General features: G+C 26.2%; 1 long non-coding RNA gene across 1 annotated transcript in view; it reads left to right on the forward strand.

The window, feature by feature from the left end:
- The window catches only part of LOC147816850 (uncharacterized), a 34,713-nt gene extending 15,376 nt beyond the window's left edge, over positions 1-19,337 (forward strand). Inside the window, exons 4-9 of the long non-coding RNA XR_015433001.1 lie at positions 5,344-5,441; positions 7,389-7,538; positions 9,697-9,800; positions 10,794-10,892; positions 15,030-15,100; positions 17,456-19,337. This is a non-coding gene — a long non-coding RNA (uncharacterized LOC147816850). The remainder of the gene's footprint in view (positions 1-5,343; positions 5,442-7,388; positions 7,539-9,696; positions 9,801-10,793; positions 10,893-15,029; positions 15,101-17,455) is intronic.
- Positions 19,338-23,720: the final 4,383 nt, after the last annotated feature.

The raw sequence follows: 23,720 nt of genomic DNA on the forward strand, positions 1-23,720 counted from the left end.
TATGCTGCATACTCTGTAACCTTACTACCAAAACAAAAGCTTAGTAATTGAGTTTCTGATGAAACAAAAAAGGCTTGTAATAAATTTCTACTCATCTAATAAACTTTTTTACCAGACTTCTGGTAGAGCTGAGTGTATGATTGTCAAAGAAAATGGATAGAAAGTCCACGAAGCCAAATGTGCATCTTGATGGAATTTAATCAAGTAACAAAGCAGATGCATCCAAACATAAAAATTGGCAAATCTAAGTTTGCTGCACTATGACCCATCCATATTTTATGTGTAGATAAAACACCATATAAAATGTGTATGTGCTATTCACGAAAATGTGAATTTACTATTAAAATCATACTTGTTAGCCTAATAACTACATAGAATTACTAAATATAGCGACTTGCGACAATGGCTCAATTGACTTTTTATTTCATAAATGCCGTGTAATAGATAGTTTTGTAACAGTAAAAAGCTCAAGGAAAAAATTTAGTAGCTAATTTTGTTGCCGAAATAACTGAAATTGGGAAAGAAACAAACAATACACCAGTTTTTTTTAAACACGGTCTGGTAAAATAAAATTTTTCAAATATAACTACAAAGATGTAGCATGGTTTTCAATCATAGCAGTGCTGCCAACTCCAACTTTAAATAACCGAAGAGTAACTTATAATAGTGATATTTCATTTGAACTATTTGTCAAATTTGTAAGATCTCCCCTTTGTTACATTCCATGTACTCTCTGTTATAATGCATTATTTTGACTTAAAAAAATGTGTTTGCAATTTTAAAAATCTTATAATAATTTATTTTACCTTGAAATGTGATAATTTTAAAAAAAGTTACAGGGTCTAAATTTAGGATGCTCTTAATCACAGAATTTAGCATAAATAACACTGTATGTCAAAAATAGGGGATTTCATTTGTCTCCTCTGTTACAAGTACTTTTAATTAACTTGCAATTTAACTATGAGGCTCTTTTATTATTTTATGTCAATTAATTAAACATTAAACCCTAAAGTATCATATTCTAGTAGAATTTTTGTTTTCAAAAATATTTAATATATTTTTTAGAATAAAATACTTGTGTGATTTCCCCTCTGTTACGTTTGGAATTCAACATTTATATTACTTAATTATGTACCAAATTTTTTCCTACTTTCATTCTATGAGCATTGCAGTTTTTTTTAATTAGAATTTATTTTTAAAATGAATTTCTGTATTGCAAAATATGATAAAAAAAGCACTTATTTTCTCCACTGTTTATTTATTTATTTTGATGAATCTATTTTTGATATGATAAAAATGGCAATTTTTTTTTGCCTTAAATTATTAGTTTTTTTATCTTTTAATGAATTTTAATAATTGAACACCTTTAATTTTCTACAAATATATTACTAAGTTTATTGATAAAAAAAAAAATAGAACACTAATGTTTAAATAAATATTAATACATTTGCTGTTAACATATCCAAATACATGTGCGGCCCTTCGTTAGTCAACCTGCTGTGCAAGTGGCCCTTTATTCTAAAAGGTTGTGCACCCCAACCATAAGGGATAAGTTGCTAAAAAGAATTTTCTTGTTCATGCTTAATACTTGTTTGTTAGTAACATTGAATGCTTGTGGTTTATTCTTAAAAGTGTTGATGTAGTTATCATATTGTTAATATATATATTTTTTGAATGACTAACAATAGGTGCAATGAACCTTAGTAACTTCTGCTCTTGTTGCCTCTTAACTCACCTTAACTAACTTTTTGTTGCAATCATTAGATTTGCAATAACTAAGTGCCAATAGTAATGGTTCAAAAAGGTGATTGCAAATTTGCTAATTAATAATTGCCAACTATTAATCAAGTTTCTAAAAATACGCTAAAATGTATTTTGTCTTAATTAACAGACATATATTTTTAATAGTTCAGAATTTTTTACTATCAAAGAACAAAAATTAGGGAATTCCTTTATTCAAGTAAAATTTCATGTGAAACATAGTTTATCATAATTTTTTATTATATCATTTAATAAATTTCGCAAAAAGTTTAAAATTGCAAGGTTAACTTTTTAAATCAGTTGAATAGTTTCGGTTATGAAACCTGAATAAAAGCTATATTTTAAAAAAGTTTTTTCTCAAAAACAATTTTATCAATGTCGTTCAAACTTTGTTTTTTATCATTTAAAATTACATAGTTTAATATGATATAAGAAAATTATTACTTAAAATTAGCAAAAACAATTTCCACCCGTATTAAAAAAATAATAAAAATGTCAAAAAGCTGTTAAAATTCTTTTTTTTTTATGCAGCATTCGTTCGAATATACTAAATTTATAATTGTAGTAAAAAAATTTTCTATTTAATTCAAAAATTTATAAGTTTCAGTGAAATATGTATAAAATTGAAAATAACATAAACTACAACAGCTTTCGACCACTCTCCCACTTTCTCCTCTTTGATAATTTAATATTATGTAAATTTTTTTACCATATAATTGAAAGAAATTTTCGACACGCAATTAATAAAATAAAAAAAAGACTATTAATTTTTTTTTTTAAACATGGGATTCATTTGGATAAAGTAAATTTAAATTGATGTTCCAAAAATTTTCTATTATTTTTAAGAAGTCCATGAGCTTATTTAACACAAATATGTATTTGTGTAAAATACACTTTTTCGAACGCTTCTCTGACTAAACTATCAGGACCATATTTTTGGAATTGTAGCTACTACCATATTTTGATAGTAAAAAGTCCAAATAGAAAAAAAAATCGCATAAAAAGGAGAGTGAATACTTAATATATTATTGTGTTAAATTTATAATTTTATTATAATTACTGTGTTTAATTTATATTTTTCCTGCTTCGCAAATGATTTATCTTCTCTGCATTTGTTAGAAATTCTAATATGAAATAAAACTTTTTACAGAGGCTAGAATCATCTGACTTGCCACGCGGAACAGTTTCTCTTTTTTCATCAAACTGTCTCAAGGTCAAAAGGATGGTGCACGTCCAGTGTCTTCTAGATTTATATGCCCACCAAAAACCAAGACTCTGTTTTGGTCTGTTGGTACTCTGTTTTTATAATTTATTTTAAGTTTTGAGTTTAATTAAAAAATAATGGCTTCTATAATTTGTTTTGTAATTAGTTTGTAGTAATTAAATCATATTAAACTGTTTTTAATGGTATTAAGAATTTTTATTGCAGTATTGTTAAGTAATATTAAATATTATTTGTACATTTTAGAGTTCAGATCCTTCAACGTGAAAAGAATTTTAAAATAAAAAATCTTATTGAAATAAAATTTATAATATGTAATATATATCTTTTAAAAAAAAATATGATTTTTATGCACCCTGATAAAATTCTCTGATGTTTTGTTCAGGTTTGCTACAACCCTAAACACGAAATTACCTGGTATGGTTTTTAGTATAGCAAGTTAATTATTTGTTTACTAAAATTGCTTCGGCAAACAGACCTTAACTAATAAATTTGTTAATTAAAAATTAAAGTTTTTTTTATATAGAATTTATATATCATACTTGATAAGTCAAGTTAATTTTGGTTTATTAGTTTGCATTAATTAAATAATATTAAACTTTTTATTGTTACTGGTATTAAGAATTTCAGTACAGTTTTATTGTTAAATGGTATTGAGTATTTATACATCTAAGTAGAATTTTAATCATTAAACACGAAAAGAATTTAAAAAAAATTCTGATTGGAATAAAAAATTACACTCTTAAATCTGTTTTTTTTTTTTTTTTTTTTTTTTTTTTTTTTGTAATTATTTTTTGCTAAAATTATTAATGCAGAAAAATCTTAAATACTAATCTTGTTAATTTGCATTACAGAACAGGAAAACTTAACAGATAGCTTATGTTTTCTCAGAATTAGGAAAAAACTTTGAAAACCCATTTTTTTTTTCAAAATAGATTCACATAAATTTAATATTCGCCTCATCGATTTAGATTTATTTTGATGCTCGTAAGAAAATATTTTTGTTTGTTGTTTATTTGATTTGATTTGCCTGATCAAACAAAATATTTTTAGACATTAAAATTTAATTTTTGAATGATCAAAATGTAAAAATAAAAATTTAAAATGCAAAATGTCAAAGTGAAGTGTACATTGATGTACACTTCAAAAATGCAATGACCAAATTAGACTGAATATTTTTGTTTAAATTCGTAAAAGAGGGTTTTTACGGTGCAAAAGTGACTTTAAAAATTTCTCTTTTATAACATATTTTATATTCATTATTTCAAAAGAGGTGCCAATAAGTTAAAAATTATACATTTTTGCCTATTTTGATATTACCTTTTGCTCTGTATATTTTCAATTAACCAGTATTAGGCTTAAACAAATACAGCATGTCTTCATGGAACTAGTGTAGAAAATGGTGGTATGGGTAGTGTGGACAATGACTCTGTTCAACTTCCAATGGAATAAATGATCAATTGATGCTATGCATTTTCTAAATCAAAATGATTTTGCAGAATAATATACCTTTACAATTAATGATTTCAATATTTAGCACAAAACCTTTAGATTAATTCATCCCTTGAAAGTTTTAAGAAAATTTAAAGGTGATGTTTCATCAAGTTTGATAAAAGAATACCATTCAATATAGATAAATGAAAGAATTTTTGCCATACATTAAATTAAAACAGCAAATGGTTCTCTTTTGACAGTTGTTTTCATTGAGGGAGATATTACTAAACCATGCGCTCCTCATTTGAACCATTTCATCATCAAGTTAAAACTATGCTTATTGCAACTGATTCAATTTTAAATTGATTCATGCTATCAAATAAAATTGAATTGAATACTAATTTTTAATGTATTGATTTTGTTTAAAATGTCATTTTTAGTTAAGTGAAATGCCCTCCATAAGGCTTAGATTGTATTTGATTTAATTTTATCTTTAGATATACCTTTCTGAGTTATGATAAATGACTACTTAACAAATTATCAAATTTGTCACTAGCACCTTAGTTTGCCCACATTAGTCATGTGTAGTAGAGCTACTGAGGATAAAAACAGCCTTTTTATATCTATAAAAAATATTACGGAATAACTAAACAACTTTGTAATTCTAGATATAAACCAGAATACAGGTAATCATTCAGATTATTAGTGAAAAAAATTCTTGACTAGTTAGAAAAATATATTTAATAAGATTTTTTGACAAATTTGAAAGAAATGTAGCCCTCTCCAAAATGAACCTCCAGAAGAGAACTAGTCTATGTTACTTCATATGACTGAACCCTCAGCTTTACCCTCCTTTATAATATTTCACCTTAAAAAGTTCTTTAATAATGTTTGAATAGTAAACTAAAAATTTTTTATGTTTTCAGCACAATTTGGACACTCCTCTGAGAATTGAGAACATTGATATTTCTTCTGGCGTTCTCTTTATGATCATGATACTAAAATGGTATATGCTGCTGGAAAGGTCAAATATTTGTTTGTTTTTCTTTCTTTTAGAGTCTCAAACAAAATAATGCTTTTTATTGATTAATATGCTATTTTTATAACTATTAAGAATTTGGAACATCACAGGGTTCTTAGTTATCCTGATATTCTTGATATTTCTGATCATATTTAGTCCCAATTTTTATCTTTTTTGTCATGATTTGTGTGCGTTCAGAACATTCCATTTTCTACAAATAAAAATCATGTTTATAATTTCTGCCATAAGTTTGAATTTTCCATTATTTTGGGAATGGTCAAATTAATTTTGAAAAATTTGTATTTTCTACCCAGCATCGTTTTATTTTATGTAATTGTGCTTTTAAAATTCACAATATTTGATGATTCAAATTTATGGACTGCTCATTTAGATGCACAATTAAGTCATACAACCTTACCTGCAGGATACTTTGTTTCAAATTATTTAGGAATGCAGTCACTTTACGAAAAAGATACTCAATAAATCTTATGTAATATAAAATTTTTATGGTGAAGAATTCAAGGTTCATACACTTATTTATGCAAATGCAATAGCAAACATTGAACACTTAAAAGTCATATTGATTTATCTCTTTCATCTGATTTTAAAAATATTCGATTCTAATCATGTCATAACAATTTCGAATGGGAAATTGAGGTATTATCCACTAAATTAATTTTGTACAAAAGTGTTAAGAAACACAATTACTCTGCTTTTGTTTCAAGATTATTGAAACCCTACTTTATACTTATTTGATAAACACATTGACTGCCGCGTCACCCATATTCAGGTAACAGCATAGTTTCTGATCAGGCCACGTCACCCGTATTGGGGTGATGCTTATTTGAGATGACTCCTTGCGAAGGACATTCGTATGTATTTTAAAAGATATTTCACAGGACGTAACAAAACTATTGAATTTTTATAAAAGTAATACAAAAATTATTTATTGAGGAAATTATTGTGAGCCTTATAAAAGCTTTCTTGTTCACTTCTATCTGACTCACTAAAAAGTAAGTTTTCCATTTCTTTTCTTTCTTTTTTTTTGAAATTTCATCTAATTGGAGTAAAAACTTTAAGTTATATTCCTCTTTACTCAGCAAAGATTCAAACTGATCGTGTGAAGTTGCGAGATGAGAAGCAACAGACTCAAATAAACAGGCATGATACCGTGGAAACAAATGGACCGAGATATTGTTCTTGTGACCGCCAGGGACTCATGTTATTAAAATATCGTTGGGACTTAGCAGAATACACTTCGTACAGCGGTACTCTTGGCCTGAAGGAGATTTCACTGCAAATGCATGCGGCAGTCAATGTGTTAAGGAAGTCTTGAACTCGATTACAAAATTTAATTAAATATTGGTATGAGGAAATGTTAACTGATTGATACTGATTATTTTTTTTATTTCAATGTAACAGCACTGTAAAATTTTATATGTATTGATTTAAAATTTTATATGTATTGATCTCTCTATATGTATTATGAATTGTTTAGTACTCCATTAATAGAACTATACTGGATACCGTTAAACTATCTGACTAAACAAAGATTTGAAACTAAAAATATTATATTTTGTAATTCTTTAGCGATAAAATTCACTTTTAATGTACTTAAGTGAAGCAAATTATTATTTTTTCTAAATTTGTCTTTTTTTAAAAAATAAAAATAGATTGGTATATAAATACTTCGCAAAAGAAATGTTCTGAATTTTTTCTTTGGCTATCACTAAAACAGAACAACTGTTAGTTCACGATTTGAGTATTCTTAGCCTGCATTCTTTATGCTAATTATGAAAATGTCAATGCGAAGAAGAGTCTCAGTTAATAGAAATAAAAAGCATTTGTAATCTAATTTTTTAATATTTGAAAAATTACTATATTATTTAAGTTTGCAGAACTTTGCAAAAATAAAGAATTATTCTTTGATTTCTTATAATTTTCTTGTAGGTGGAAAAATCTGGTCAAATTAAAAACTTTGGACTGATTTCCTGACCAAACTTTTATGACCATATTTCTCAGATAGCGAGAAATATTCCCCTTCATTTTGGGATCAGTAATTCGAATTCGTAGAAAAAAGGTTGTGTTTGTTCAGAGAAAGTAAGTTTTTGTGTCTGATTTCTTGATTTAAAATATCATCTGCACAAATTAATTAACATATTTGTGTCACCCACTCAAACCATTGAGTCCTAGAATGTGAGGATCCGATCATTAGATCAAAAGTTATTTAGGGTGTTATGCGCATTCTACATTTGGTAATTTTCTATGGATTTTTAAATTTCATGGTGTTTGAAATTATAACTTTCATGTTTGAGGACCCCAAGCTATGGCTTTTTTTTTTATTTTCCTTCGTAAAAGAGTTCCCAAAAACACTCTTAATCTTGCAGGGCAAAAGTTTTTTATTGGTAGACCAATAATTGTCTGAAAAACGTTTTTTTAAAAAAATATTTTGGAAATCATTCCTTGCTCAGAAGGGTCTTTTTCAGTTAAGAAATAAAAAATCAGACAAACATGTATGAACTTTTAAGGAAGCAATTATTGAAAAGATCGCTGGGGACATGCCAGGAAAAGGGTTATTGAAACTTAGTATACATTTTTAATCACATATAATTTTTTGAATCATTCATTCTCAAACGTTAAGTAACATGTAAATTTTTAAACATATAAAATCATTTTAAAATGTTAACAATAATGGTATTAATTCAACGTTTAATAAAATGTATCATTTATTGTTTGATATTAGAGATCTATGGCACTAAATTGTCGCATTTGGTTATAATCATTCACAAGGAATGTTTCAAAATTTTGTAGAAAATTTAACCCTTGAAACATAGCCAACACATCAAAGAGGGAGATGAAAAAAATCTTCAATATATTCATCCATATTTTCCTCCTTTTTATTTTGCTGTCCTCACTCAAAGTTATTAACATTATGAAATTGCCCTCCCCCTATTATCTTATTACACTTTTTGGAAAAGAAAATTCATTAATCTAAAAATAGATTTATACTACAAAATCTGCATATGATGTCTAATTTACTGCATATTATAAAATAACTGAAATTTCGAATGTTTCTTGGTCTTAATTTCACTATAAATTATGTTTGGGGTTACTGAGGCGTTATTTTAGGGTAGCTTAGGCAGAGTAACTTTGATTGGGGGCTTAGCACTTTGCCAAAACAAATTTCCTTATCTACTTAGTGGGGATAACAGTGGAAAGAAACGAAGGTTACCCACAAGATAGCCATATCTGAAACAGATGGAGATTTATCGCTTTCGATTAATGTCAAGTGAAGAAAGTGAAAAGCTTGAGGTTCAACAAGCAGTAGTGCTTAGAAGGTAGAAGTGCTGAAATACCTTTAGTAAAATATCACATTAACTACTAAGGATGCTTTTGTTTCTTAAAAGAAAACATTTAATGGTTTTAAGAATTGCTACCAAAAAGTTTTTTAATACAGTCGAACCTCATTCACGCAAAATTGGCGGGAGTATCATAATTATTTATGTTAACCAGGTTTTATCTTATCCGATGCATTAAGAAAGCAATTTATTACATACGATTAATACATATCATGTACTACTTTTATATACCTAACAAATTAAAATAAGCTTAAAAATTTTAATAACTTTATTTAACTATTTTCTTTATTTACCCATCTGCTACTCCTAACAAACGTGGATAATAGAAATAGCATTCTTCAAAATGATTAATTGGCACATTATGCACATGCTTCTTATCTGTGTTGTGACCTTTCATGTAAAGCGATAATCAGCTTGAAATTTTCTTGCTAAATATGTAAAATACAGTAATAATTGATTGCTGACTCACGGGACAAAACATATATTTCATGTAAAGCTATATTTCACTCTAAGTGATTTCACATTAATGAGGTTTTGACCGTATTTCCTTTTTTTTTTCATATGGAAAAAACTTTGATATTTTTACTTTTTTTGTACATGTGGGAAATGATAAACACAAAGAAATAAAAGATATTGTAATCAACATATTTGCAACTAACTTCATAACTACCCTTGGAAATTCTCTTGAGTTCTATTTTAGAACAGAGAATTCCTTTTTTGATTCTAGTTATTGTTTTACGTTCTGCCTGGCAATTTATTAGTGTCACGATATCTTATAGTAACTGTTGCTTGTCTTGATGGTATTTCTTGATTTTATTCATTAAGTATTATCAAAAATATATTGTAACTGGTTTTATATATTTACTTATATATTATTTTCAAAACTTATTTTTAATTAGTCTGAACAATTTCAAGAAGATTTGTTCCTGACACTGTTGCACCTACTCCATCACTTACAGCTAAAGAATGGCTGAATGGAAAAAAATGGAAATCTTCTATGAAGGTAAAGTAATAGTCATTGTATGTTTTGTAATAACTCTAGATTTAAAAGAAAAATGCATTGCTGCCAGCTTTCACGAGAAAAATTGGTGGATTCCTAACATTTGGGGAAATCTTCTACACTCATAGAAAATATTCAAGTTTGACAAATTTTTGAATTTTTTTTTTTTAACAATATTAAGCACTTTTACATTTTTGCAATTTTTTTTAAACATTACTGCAAATACTATGTTACATTTTCATTCAGTTGAGTTTTAGTAAACGTTTTAACTGTGATTTTTATTTAATCAAGCATTCAGATAAATTTTTGAAATAACAGATTTAAAATGCCACTTCATTAGACTAAATGAATTTTTTGTTTCTTCTAAGAGAAAATTATCTGTCTGTATGTGGTGTATATAAAATCTTAGTGCTGTTATAATTTTAATATTGTCAGAATATTAAAGTCATTTTTGGTTTACTTTGAAATAACAAGGAAAAGCTCCTAGCTACTCCAAAATGTTTCCTTTAATGTCATTTATTGTGTGCCGTCTAAAAAAGTTTTGATTTTGTTAAAAAAAAAAATTCTGGTCGGCTGGTCAATACAAATTCTGCATCCGACTTACACCGACCACAGTACTGACGTAAAATATCCTCTGTGACCTTGTTTTTCTCTCCATGTAACGCAAGTGCGGATTCCACCAGAAAGTAAAGGCATATTTCTATCAATGCTTGATCCAGGAGTTCCCTTGTAATGGGTTCAAAACTACAAGGGTTCAGAGATGAACATTAGTAAAACCCGGAAAATTGGGTCAGCTGTTCAATGCAGGGTTATAAATCATCTAAATCACTGTAGTCACTAAATCAAATTATTCCTTGCATAAATAGATTTTATTTTCAGACACATTAATAGAAGTGCCTATGCTAAATGGTAATTTATAATGATATTTAAATTTTAAAAAAAATTTAAATTAATATTATTTATTCTTCTTGAGTTTATTTATTTTTTTATCTTTAGGCAATAAGTTTGGTCTGGAATGGTTTACTCCAACCTGTGAAGTTAACTTTTGTGGTCATGCAACTCTGGCATCTTCTGCCGTTTTATTCTTTGCTTTAAGTATATCAATTTTATTCCTATTTTTTTTACTTGAAAGTTTAAATATTTTTTTTCTTCTAATTAGCAATAAATGTATTTTTTAAAAGAGTATTTATTTATTATATCATGTGTAAATTTTTATGTATATATGGTTTTTTTGAAATGCACGCTTTCTTATAGAAATATCAGAGTTTGTACGTACTGAGAATATCGGGAAAACCGATTTGAAAAACGTAATTTTACCCTAAATCTGGGAATTCTCAGGGAATTTAACACTCTATCAAATTACAGGATTTCACTCTTCTGTTTTCAATTGTAATTGGAGGATTTGAAAAAAATAATCAGATTTTTTCTGGACCCATCTTCATTAGGTGTGTGCTTGAGATTCTATTATTCTTAAATAAATAATATATAAAGAAAATAATATGTAACAAAATATAAAGAAATAAGAGCTGAATATTGTTTTTGCATAAGCATACTTTATTATTAAGAAGTGAAGAGTATTATTTATTGTTAAGAAGAGACCTGAAGCAGATGGCAGCTTTCTCTTTTTTGTGGTGATACTTTTCCCCAAAGTTTTTTCCTTCGCAATTAATAAATTAGTTCTATTTATTCATGAATTTTAAGATTAAGAATTGATCTCATCATATCTTGCTTTGTCCCAGGTTTTAATATTTAGGTAAGCGCTTCTTTTAACAAACAATTCTGTTTGGTAATTTATAAGTGTCGTTTTTATTTAATTTGATATATAAATTTATCTTTTATTTTATTATTTTCCTTTCTTTATTATAGTCATTAATTTTGTTTTATTAATAAATCTTATATTAATTTGATGATATTAATAAATCTTTCTTTTATTATAATTTGGTTTTATTTAGCTTGTTATAATTTTTGCTCAATATCGATTAATTTATATATTTTTATTTATTTATTTGTTATTTTTTTAAAATTTTTTTATGAATTTCACAATTTTATCATCTTAATTAATACTTTTGTATTTATCCATCTTGTTTATGATTATTTTTCTTTCTTTTTTTTATAAATAAAAGATCTTTACATATTGCATTTTCATTGTTTTTTCCTCCTTCTATTTTTAAAAATGTTTGTTGATTGAATACGTTTTAATTTCAATTAAATACAGATTATTTGTTCAATAATTTTAGCAATTTAATATTTTTTATAATTTTTTTTGATGACTTAGTTGAAAAGTTGTTCTTTTATTTTATTGATTCTTCAGTTCATCCTTCATTTTTTGCTTTTTTCCATAGTCATATTTTTCTTTTTTCCATATGTAAGCATGATAATTTATTTATTTTATAGCTAAGGATTAAAAGTATTAGGTTATTATTTTGTATTTATTCATTTACTTATTTATAAATCTATTTATCCATTACTGATTGTTATTTTTTATTTTACTTTATTTTATTTATATATTACACTATTGAGTGAGAAAGCATAATCGGGAATCAAAGTTATAATTATGATAATACATAAAGTCAATCTATAAAGGGGAATGAGTTCCCATTGGTGCAGTCTTACCCTATTTTTTATTATTTATTTAGTTTTATTCCCATAGATAACAAATCAGAAATTTTAGAATTTGAAACTCTTCGTGGTACTTAGAAAGCTAAACGCCTAAATGATAACAAGATACGAATTGATTTGCCTACCTATAATTTTACATCAGTAAGTTATTCTTTCTAAACTAGTCTACTGACTAGTTTACAAAGAATAACATTTATTTTCATCTCATAGGTCTCTACTTTTCCTCTTTTTTTAGAGGTTTTTATTTTTATTTCAAGTGCCCTTTTAGTGTGTGTCATGCATACCTTTCTATTTTTAGCAAAATTTTGAAAATATCTATAAAAAAAATTGAACAAAAAATTTTTTAAGGGAAGAGCATGTATAATAAATATTTTGTGTATGTTTTATGTATAAATGTCCAAGCTATAAATCAATGAAGTTTAATTTATTTTTTTAATTTGTAAAAATATATTAATTTTATTAAATTTAAAATTTAAATATGTTTTGTGTAACTTTTCCATTTCCTAAAGTGCTTGATAAGGAAATTTTTGTGTTTAAAAATAAAACATTGAAAAGTTTTTTTCCCTCTTTTCTTTAAAGTTTAAATAACTATAAGAATTGAAATATATTTCTATTAAAGTTAATAGGGAAAATATCTTTCATATAAGTACAAAGTTGAAAGTCATACAAGTAAAACTTTTTTTTTAAATGTCATCAATTTTTAATGCTAAAAACGAATTGTAAAAAATACTTACTCAATGTTAAAAAATTGCTTATATGTAATTTTTTTTCTTGTAATGTAATTATTGATGTAACCAGGAGGCTCTGCTCTCCCATCTCCGTGATTGTCAATTTATTCAAGTTGATATTCAAAAATTTTTCAAAGATCGAAGATAGCAAAGAGAAAAATGTATAGTTATTATAATTTTTTGCAGGCACATTTCAATAATTTGTTAATTTAATAATTTGTTGTTGTTAGCAAAATGAATGATAGTCTGGATTTGAAAGTAATAAATTATACTTGAAAAAAGGAAACTTAGAAAAAGTATGCTACAAAAAAAATAAAAATAAAATGAAGTATTTTTATTTCATTGCAATATGTAATGTTTACCTTATATAACAGTTTAAATTTGAAAGAATTTTTATGATTTTTTAAGTAAGGTTTTTATATTTTTAAAAATTTTAATATAAATGTTAAGTTATTATATTTAGCAACATCTTGTTCTCTCTCTTTTTACTTTCAACACCAACTCAAGTGTGAACATATAAAATGAAGGTCTAGAGAGAGAGCAATAACAACATGGATAAACAAGTATTATTTAAAGCAAAAAGAATGAAAAAAAAATTCTTTAGGAAAACATTTAAAATTGCTGTAATTTTTTGAACAAATTGGAATTATGGAAAAAAAAATACAACTTAAGTTCGTAAATAAATTGCCTCTTTCAGCACATCAAAATTCAATTCTTTAGTTTCTTATCTGAGGGTTGCTAAGTGACTCGAAGGTTATCTTTTTACCTCAAGTATAACAGTTACTGATTTTCAAACTAATTATCAAATGTAAAATTCCTTGTTGACCTTGTACATTTTTACACACCTCTGAAAATTCAATTTTCTAAATCTTATAGATTTTGTGCAGGAAAACAAAATGTAAGTCAAACACCCTAAACACCTGTGGCTGGGTGTCTTACAATTTTTTAATTAAAAGAATATCTTTTTATTTCGTAATATTGACTGCTATAAATTGTAAATTTATTTTTCTCAAAATAGAAGATAAAATTAAATTAAAAACCATGTTTCAGACTCTGAAATAATGCTAATTTAAATGCAAAGTTTTACTTACATTTTCTGCAAGACAAATAAAATCTTTGAGTCTTGAAGGCATTAATAAAATGCTAAAAGTCAAAAATTCTGTTTTTGGCTCCTTGTTGAGTCGTGAGAATCAAGCATGTGATTCTTCTGCTAATTCATAGAATTCTATGAATTAATAATTTATATTTTGGCAAAAAAAATTTGTAGTTCTGCAAATCTAAAATTTACATTTCCTTACTTACACGTACCTGCCAAGTTGGTTTTTTAGCAAAGTGTCCTGTATTTTACGACTATCTCCTGTTTACCTGTGTATTCTCAAATGTTTCCATATTCGTTGAAAAAATTGAAAAATAAAATTTTGGTGATAAAATATTCGCTAATGGCAAAAATACTTTTCTTATTCCTGAACAAATAATGCTATTGCCTGCTCTGCAGTATGTTGAGTATTTATAGTTTAAGTTATTATTAATGGTTTAAAAAAAAATCTTCCTTAGATTAAGATTCATATACATTTTTTTTTATTTAGATAAAAGTAAGTGCTTATACTATTTCCAATTTTGAATTTCTTTTTTTGACTTACATGATTATGTATGATGTATCAAAAATTTATACATATATTTATTTCAAAATATTTTCTTGAAATGGTTTTGACATTAATGTTATATCTAATGTTTGAATTTAATGTTATAAATTTTTATTATTGTTTATTTTAGGTGAAAGGGAAGTTTGATAAATTAGTTAATGTAATTCAAACATTTATTTAATTGCTCATAATTGTCTATGAATTGTATCCTATTATTTATATTAATATTATTTCATTTCCAGGCTGTTGTCGGCTCATTACAAGTTGAAGATGTTGTTTTATCGGAATCTAAAAAAACTATCGATTAGAATGTGTAATGAAGTTAATAAGTATTGTTTAATTACTGCTCCATTATGTTATTAATTATATTTATTTTAATGTATTGCTGTTATTTTTTTAATTGGTTTTATAAACAGTTTATTTTGCTTGTACTGTTTTATATTTAATGAGGCAAGTGATTTTTCCGTTAAATCGCGGACTTCTGCAAATCAGTAATTTATGTTCTGTCTAAAATTTATCGGAATTCAGCTAATCTAAAATTTAAATTTTTTTCCTACACTGAATTTCGTAATGAGGATTGAATTCAGTCCCCCATTTAATATATATTTTCATGTTATTCTTTCTTGAATTAAAGTTTTCAAAAAAAAATTTTTTTTTTCAAACGAAAATTATAAAACTATTTTCAGTTAAAATATATTTTAAAAAATTACTTTTTTTTTTTGAAAAATATTATTATTATATTGAAGGTTATTGATTGAACTTGTGTAAGTAAAATTTGCATTGTTGAATCAGGATCTGCTTGAGTTTAAATTGTTTTTCTCGATATTTTGAGATGCTTAGTTAAATTAAAATTATTTTTTAATAAATTATTTAGGAGCAAACATTAATGATGCAGTGAAAAATAGAGGTATGAATGGCTCCAGGAAAGAGTCAGAAATTTAGCAATTGTTGTAAAGAGATATAAAAAGTGTAGCTGTTATTTTTGATATGTTTGCTTTAAAAATTAAATCAATAAAATAGAGAATGAAAAGAAAATTAGGAAAAATAATCAACTCAATGATATAATAAATCGACTACTCTCATGATAAGTGAGGGCTTTTTTAAATATTTTGTTTAATAACAGACTGTGTTAATTGGTCAAAAAATAAGTTCAGTCTTGAAAGTTTTTCAGAGTGGCACCCATGAGTATTATTTATTACAATACTTGAATCACACAACATACATTTAATTAACCCCTTCTTAAAGGGAATCGGTTCATGTGATTTTGTAGTAAATACAAATGGCTATGTCATCAATCTCAGTTATTTCCTTAAATTTCACGGCCTTTAAAATCCTTTTTTTTTCTTCTCTCTTTCTTTTAATGCCGTGACGACTCATAAAATATGAAAAAGAAGTAATTATATAATTTTTTCAATATCTATATTCTTTTCTGTGTTGATCAGAAAAAAATATTGTATAAAAAATTTTGTATCTCTTTAAATTTTGTAAATGTTACTTTTGTGCATTAAAATTACCATCTTTTAAATATCTTCTATGTACATTGCGCAAAAAAAGATATCGTGCTAAATAACTTTCGTTCTCATGATCAAATTTTTATTTTTTAAGTATCTATCTAAATAATTTCTGGGGGTGACCTCAAATATGCTAATTATTAAGTGCTAATCATTAATTAAGTTACAAAATTAAGCATAAAAATGTATTTTCTCTGCATTAACATATATGTTTTTTCGCATCTTTTCATTCTTAACCTTCCAAATATAGGGGGTAGCCGCAATCTGGCAGGGTTGCCACTCCACGGTAAGAACAGGGAAAACCTGGAAAATACAGGAAATTTAAAAATCACTTAAAATAACAGGGAATTTTTATTTTTTCTTTACAAACTGGGAAAATACAGGGAATTTTGTTTCTTATCTTTTAAAAAATAGTGACCACTCAAAGCGCAATGTATGGGATATTTAACCATGATATTTCAGCTATACTAAACTATTTCATTTACTATAGCATTATTTAAGTATGTTCAGCTGTTTTACCACCAATTAAAACTAATAAATGTAGTTTGCCTAATATAGCTCATCCAAGAGCACAGTAATTGTGTTTCCTCTTAATAAATTGCGTATATGTACAGGGAAAATACAGGAAGATTTTTTTTCCTGATTTGAGTGGCAACCATGTCTGGAAAATATGGTCCCCATAATTTGATCAGGAGAGCGTTCCAAAGTTTCGACTCCTTCATGTTAATTTCACTTTTTGGGTTTTTAATCATATTTTCAAATATACTTAGAAAATTTAAAAAAAAAAAATTCACCCACTCATAAAATCTGTTTACTCAAACATAATTCCATGAAAAAAAAAAGATTTGTAATCTATTATTTTTTCTTATTTAATTGTAGATGAAAAAATTTTTAATTATGTGGTATGAATTTTTTTATACCCTATTAATCTATTTTATCAAGAAAAATAAAATAGAGATCAAATTCTTAAAGTGAAGATTTTGATATCAATATTTTTAAATAGTTCTATTTAAGCAATTTTCATAGAATCTTACGAAAAATTATAATTTACTAATGTTCTAGAAATTCAGAAAAAACATTCTAAAAATACTTATTTTGATATTCTCTGTAAGTTTTTATGACTCTGTTACAATTTACTGTTGTACTTAAATTTTCAGGCAAGAGTTTGAATCATTAAAAAACAATGAAAATGAATTATTATCTACATCTTCAGAGGTAGTTGGCGTGATATTGACTAGCAAGAGACAAATTCGATTGCAAAGATGATGCTGGAAATCAGTGTGACTTTATATCCCGTTACTTTGCACCCTAATTGGGAGTAGCCGAGGACCCAGTTACTGTTATTTATCTTATCTTAATTATTTGATGTTAAATTTATAATAATGCAAAATGAAATAAAAAGTTGAGATTTTGAAATTTTTGCTTTTTTGATGCTATATATAGCCAGGCCTCAGTTGATCTATTTTTCTTTTAAAATAAATAATCTCAAGAGACAGTAGCTAAAAAATATATTTAATAATGAAGAACAAAAAATTTATTACCTTTAAATATGAAGTAAGACAAATTTAAATCGTTTTAGTACTTTTGTTACCAGCCTTTAGATAAATCCGATAAAGTCCCATCTCTGTTTTGTCTCTTGTGACCGAAATTTTTTTTTCTTTCACTTTTATTTTTGAATTTCTTTTTTGGACACTTAGCATTTATTCCTTTTAAAAAAATATTTTGATTTCCTCATTTAGTCTGGTGGGTCTTGAGAATGGGTGGTTGTGTTTTGAGTGCTCAAAACATGTCACTTTTAATACTTTAGCAATTTTTAATTGTGTTATGAGTTAGTCACAACACACTGAATTAAATGAGAGAGTAAGAGAGTAGATGAGAGGCCAACATATAAGATTGTTTTTTTTTGTTTTTTGTAATAGTGTAAATTATAAAATTTTCTGCTAATTTTTGCTGTTGAGAGCCATTGTTTTCATTTCTGGTCATTATTGTTATTTTTAGTTGTGTAATATATATTATTGCTTCTATTACGACTTGGATTTATTATAAAATGAGTAGTCACAGAAGCTATTAAAGTTTTTTCATTTCCTTTTTTATGTCCTTTGTTTCGTTTTTGTATGAGTATGCAATGCTGTTTAAGCTTAACCCAGTGTAGTTGATTTTTTCAAATTCCTTTTTTGAAATAATATAAGTGGTAATGTTAAAAATATGCAGATGACAAGTATCGGTTGCATTTACTGTATTTTATATTTACTATCTGTAAATTTATTTGCAACCACAAACCAACAAAGGGGACTGTTTTGTTTAATGTTGGTTGTCATAAAGATGGAAGCATAGGAATTTTATCTAGGGAAATATATGATACGATGTTTGGTAATTTTTCGAACAGTTTGTGTGCTGAGAGATTAAAAAGAATCCTCTTGAAGTGAAGGATCTGAGGTCTGGTTATTTAAAGGATAATAATTTTTAATATTTTATTTATTTGCTTGATCTTTTATAAGAGAATTTATCTTTTCATCATAAATTTAAGAGTAATATTTTTTTTCCTGAAATTTTTGTTATAACCCTTGTTGAACAGCCTTTCCAATTTTGGGTTTATGACTACTAATGTTCAACTCCGTAGCTTTGTAATTTTGAACCCAACCCAGAAGACAAGAGAATTCCTGAATCAAATATTGCGACAAATGTGCCTTTCTGGAAGACTTTTTGATGGGACTAACCCGTATATGCGTTGCATGGAGAGTAAAACCTCCCACGTTTAACCTGACGGCAAGGGGACTCTATCCCATGATCCATCTACCACTCAGTATATTTTGCATCAGAATTGTGGTCGGTGCAAGCGGAATGCGAAATTCGAATCGACCAGCCATTGCCAGGGTTTGATCCGGGTTTACTTCATTGGAAGGCGAACGCTCCATCCCCTGAGCCATCTCAGCTTGCTAAAAATTTATTGAGATATTTTTTTGTTAAATATGTATACATACTTCTTTTCTGCTGCATCTTTGGTATGTTTTATTACTAAAGAATGAAAATGGTGTTGATGGAAAAATAATATTAGCTGAAAGGCAAATAATAATTAGTTTTCTTTTAATAAAAGATGCATGACTTTAGTTTCGTTAATTATTTTTTTTTTAACCCTGAAGCTTTATTTTCTTTTAGAATAATAATTTTTACTTTTATTCACTTTATAATTGAAAAATCCATTGTTCTAGAGTTGGCTCTAGTTCCAACTTGTTCTGATTGATACTTTATTGTAATCATGGTTAGAAATTAAGAAAATATAATCACTGGTACAATAAACAAGTAACTAAAATATATTACTACCTAATTCATACACAGTTTCAATGGTCTATTTGCTTGTCTGTATTTGAATTTTCATTTTAAGTTAATAGAGTGAATGTTAAATGAAATATAAGTACAGAAAATGTAAAAGCATAGAATATGGAGAATAGATTATGGAAAATTTGGATAATGATATAATGTAGAATATGGGCAATAATGGAATATGAAATTGTCAGATGAAACTTCATTCCTAATTATGAAGAAATTTTGTGCTATATGCTGTTTTTTATTATTTAGAATCATATAACTAAAACAGCTTACCATTCGTTAACAATGATTGCTGGTCAAGGAGGCCATGGATTATTTATTTTATGATGGTCTGATTAAAAATTTAGCAATCACGGGCACTCATTAGTTTTGAGCCCTGGTTGTAGTTTTTTCAATTAAAGATATCTTTTTTTTAATCTTAAATTGTTGACAATAACTTTGAATGTTAAAAATTTTTACCTTTTTTCATTGTATAATTGGAAACTCTGTTGTTTATATGTTGTCTCCAGTTCAAGTTCAGATTAATTTAAATTCTGTAGTAGTACTTGTTTTAGTTATAAGTTAAAAAAAATTTAATCATATTTTCATGTTTTTATCAAATGTTTTGGCCTTTTATTAAAATTAAATTACTTCTCAGGTTCTGCTCATTCAGTGCTTGCTCCATATTGGTCTAAAACTCTACAGCAGAACTCTTTTCGTGGTATGTAAAATGTGTATTTGTAGAATTCTTCTTCTTTAGTCTAATTATTGGGGTGCACCACCTGTGGTTCGCTGACTGTTGATGTGCGGCCCACAGGAGCTTCTGATTGCAATAAAAAAATTTCTTTTGATTTGGTTTTTGCTTAAACATTATGAATTTTCATTAATTAAAATATTTAATTAAAATTTATATTACTCTATAAAATGAATATATTTTTTGATCTATCATTCTTTAAGCTTCTGTTTGGTTAGAATTTATATTTCCCCTTCCAATATTTATGTATGCATATATATTTAAAAATTAATTTTTGTGAAAAATGGAAAAAGTTTTTTAAAAAAAGTATTAGTTAAAGTTTTAAATAAATTAAAATAGTTAAAAGTATTTAATTTTCTGCAAATATGATATTAAGTTTACTGATAAAACTATTTAGTGCTTCATAATGTTTAGATTAAAATCATTATATTTGCAACTAACATGACTAAATATGTGTGCAACCCTGTGTTAATCTATGTGCCATGCAAATGGCCCTTCACTTAAAAAGCTTGGGCACCCCTACAATGAGTTATTTTTCATATGGTTTTTCAATTTATATTCAATTCAATTCAATTTATATTATTTGAATATTCAATTCAATGCATGCCCTGATATTTTAGGAGAATGAGGAATTTTTCAAATTTTACTGAAAATTATTTTTTGTTTTTTTCATGAATTGTTATATTTTTTTTTGTATTTTATCTCTCATGATTGAAGGAGACCTTTTTGTACTATTTGAAATTTCTCAAAGAGAGAAAGCTACACTTTGGTTGCAGTAAAAAGATATAATTACCGAGATGATTGTGAATTTTGAAAAATTCTGGATTTTTCGCTAACCGCATTCCGGAAATTCAAGGTCAAGAAGTTTCAATAAATCATCGATCAAATTTATGTATAAAAATTCTTGTACATTTTATTTACAAATATTAGAACTAGAATTTATACTTTGCATCTCTTTCATTTGTAAATATATTTTTTCTGGCAGAATGATTAATGTGATCAGAGATAAAAGTAAACTTATACATAATTATTCATTTAAATTATGCTGCATATAATTTATTTAAAATTTCATGTTTAGAAAATATCAATATAAATTTATAAAGACATAAATTTTTTGAAATGCGTCATTTGTGATTTTACTCAAGAAATTTTCAGGATTTTTGAGTTGGGCTCACAATCACCCCTGTCTAGGACTGGGCTATAAATCGATATATCGCGACATATCGATTTAACGCCTATATCGGCAAACCGATACAGCAACTTTCATTCCAAGCGATGCATCAGAAATCTGATTTAAGCCGTCGAGTGAAGAAGACGATATAGCGATACACGCAAGGACTTTCTCTTACGTTCCGATGCCAACTCGCGCTGTGGAAGACGATATTGTTTCGTTATGTTGAGACGGCCTTGACTGATGAGCGGTAGAATCAGAATCACTTTTGAGACCTTATATCGTTATATCACATGTTCGTTTTCGCACCTTCGCGATTTGAAATCGTTTCTTGTAGATTATTTTCAATGGGATTAACTTCGTGATCGCCGTCGTAACCTTGTTCTGAACGCAATCTATTATTGAAAAGAATTTATAAAGAAAAGTTTCTTCATTAATTAGGTAAGTTTTTTATTTATTTTCTGACAAAACTTTTTTTATATTTTTAAATGTGAAAATTATCGGAAATCTAATTTAAGGCACCCATAAGGAATTAAATTAGAAAGTAAATAAATTTGTTAGGTTATTTTTTTACTTTCTTTTAATTTATTAAAAACCTTTCGGATAAAACTTCTAATAATTTAATGGGCTTCTATTACTGATTTTAAATTTATAAATCTTGAGTTGTTTTTATTTTTAGAAATAAAGTTAAAACAAAACTTATTTTTTGGACATAAGTCAATAAACTTTATTTGTTCAAAAGAATTTGAAAAGCTTGCGAATTTTATTGATTTCTTTTTTTTTTTTTTATCAATTACTACTTCGTTTTATTAGAGAGTAAAATCATTATTTTTTTTAAATTTTCGTTTTATATTATTAGTTAATTAGCTAAATATATTACCGAATATCACAATTCTTTTGTTTTTATTTTTAAGAATTTAATTAAGAAACTTTGCCTTACTTTGTTTTTCGTTCGTTCATTATTTAAATTTAATTTAATTATTTATATGAAATAATAATAAAAATAGTGTTTAAGAAGCATTTTTTTTCTAAAATTTATTTAGCTCTTTGTTTTAAGCATACAAATAATTTTTTAACGAACTTATTTTTTAAATTTTGTTCCTATGCTGTTAGGTAAATATATTGATAAATTTCACTTTTATTTATTTTTTTATTTTTAAACTAAGAAATCTTTTGTTATTTGCGTGATCATTTTTAGAAAATATAACAAAACTTGTGTTTATTTCTTCATTAAGAATTTGAACATTACGATCGAACTTAATAATTCTGTAATTATTTACGCATAATAGTACAAGCAAATATTGATTTGTTAAAAAAAGTTTCTTTTTTTTAAAAAAAAAAATATTTTTAACACTTTGTTTTAAGTGTATAATGAATTTCTTAACAAACCTTTTTTTTAATTTTTTAAATTTTCTTTCAATAATTTCAGCTAGATATCTTTATAAAATTCCCTTTTTATTTTTAAACTGAGAAATCTTTCAGAGAACGAAAATTTTAAGAAATTATTACAATTCTTATGTTTACTTTTTAGTTTAAAATTTGAACATTTTTAATTTTAAACTTCGGCTTTTAGTCAATCTAACTTTTATTTTAATTAAAATATATTTTGAAATTTTAAAATCAGCTTTTGTTTAATAACAATATTTTTTTTCATTAAGGGTGTTTTAGGGGTTAACTTAAATTAAGACTGCTTATACCTTATAAACGATAAAGAAGTGCAAATATTTCATTCTGTATCTACACACATTTTTTCAATAAATATTTTAAGTAAGATTTGTACATCTTAGTCAATTTATTTAATATCTTTCTTTAGCAAAACATATATATTTTCAAATTTATAAATTGATTTAAATCAATATGCGTATGAAATCTTGATAGAAATCTGACTTTCTGTGCCTTAAAGTAAATGAAATTCAAAAATACTATATCGCGATGCATCGCTATATCGCGATGCAAAACTGACGATATATCACGATATATAATTTCTAATATCGCCCAGTCCTACCCCTGTCATTATTAAATAGCTCTTTATTTGCTACAAGACTTTTCCTAAATTAATGCATTTTTATCACCTAAATCACAACAAAATTCTAGCATGAGTGTCACAATTGTCAATTTTTAAGAGAAACACAAATTACATTAATTACATTCGAGAATTATTCATAATAATTCCCTAAATTCGCTCAATTTT

The sequence above is a fragment of the Parasteatoda tepidariorum genome, chromosome 1 (genome assembly GCF_982258835.1).
Source record: "Parasteatoda tepidariorum strain Cologne lab strain chromosome 1, Ptep-v5.0, whole genome shotgun sequence".
In the NCBI taxonomy this organism is placed as follows: Eukaryota; Metazoa; Arthropoda; class Arachnida; order Araneae; family Theridiidae; genus Parasteatoda; species Parasteatoda tepidariorum.